This window comes from Parus major, chromosome 6 (assembly GCF_001522545.3).
Source record: "Parus major isolate Abel chromosome 6, Parus_major1.1, whole genome shotgun sequence".
NCBI lineage: Eukaryota > Metazoa > Chordata > Aves > Passeriformes > Paridae > Parus > Parus major.
This window is the reverse complement of record NC_031775.1, coordinates 12,088,255-12,089,592: the sequence shown is the minus strand read 5'-3', so window position 1 is coordinate 12,089,592 and position 1,338 is coordinate 12,088,255.

Below are 1,338 nucleotides of genomic sequence, written 5' to 3'. Positions count from 1 at the left end.
GTCTCCTCTCTGTGTCTCCCAAGGGTAAGCTACTCTATTTTGGACTGAGATGCTGTGACTGGAAAGAAACATATGGTGTTATCAAAACTGTCTAGGTTCTCTTTTTTTTTGGTCTGTATGTGTGTGTGTAATACAAGCATGGCTTTTGCATGGGTTTTTGTATCTCTGCAGTGACCTTGCTTCTACTGAAACAGTGCATGCACTACCTCCTGAATCTCTGGGAAAGGCTTCACTCATATAAATGTACCATGTGAAATATGTTCAGGGAAGGTAGACAGAATGTGTAAAACCACATGCTTTAGCATAGGTATGATGCTAACAGGGAAATCTGTTTTCTGTGTCATTCTACAAAGCATGGATGACACGCAACGGCAGGGAGTCCCTGCTCATGTCATGTGTTCTGTCTGCTTATTTGTTGTCTCTCTTTGAGACGCTATAGCCCTCCCTACTTTTTAAAAAGAATATATATGATAGCTTTTGACATTTTTTACTGTATTTCTTTAATTTAAAAGTCGTCTGATGGATCAATGTTCAATACCATGAGCTTTTTGGATTGGGGGCTTTGTTTGGTTTCAGTTTTTTACTGTGGACTTCTTCTTTGAGGTAGGTCCATGTTTGGAGGAAGGTTTGTGGGCTTTGTCTTAGCCAGCACTGACAGAAAACTTGTCCTGAACAAGGTCCAGGTGCGGCTGTGCTGCCTCAGCGCCTGGTCTGGGCCCCTGCGGCTCTGTGCGCTCCTGCTGCTTGTGTGAGGGGCATAGAGAATGGGCCTGTGTATTTCACACAATCACAGACCCGATGAGCTTGGAAAAGATCTCTGAGAGCGTCGAGTCCAACCTCTGCCTGAACATCACCATATCAAGTAGACCACGTCCAGTCTTTCCTTAAACACCTCCAGGGCCAGTGACCACCACCTCCCTTGGCAGCCCCTTCCAATGTTTGATCGACCATTCCATGAAGAAATTGCGCCTAGTGTCCAAGCTTGAGGCCATGTCCTCTTTTCCTGTCACCGGTTCCCTGGGAGAAAACACCGCTGGAGCCTCCCTTCAGGCAGTTGTAGAGAGTGATAAGGGTCTCCCCTAAGCCTCTCCCTCTCCATGCTCAACAGCTGTCCTGCTGCTCCCAGGACTTGCGCTCCAGAACTTACTTCTCCACAGCCCAGCGTCCCGCTTTCCCAAATGCCTTCAGATTATTTTATAGATCAAAATTAAATATCAATTACAATTCCACCTCGTAAGAGCGGCGCTCCCATGCGCTCCTGCTGGCCGCGGTGTGTGCCAGCCCCGCGGGGCGCGGGCAGCCCGGGTCCCGCCCGGCCGCGCTCTGTGCCCGCCCGCG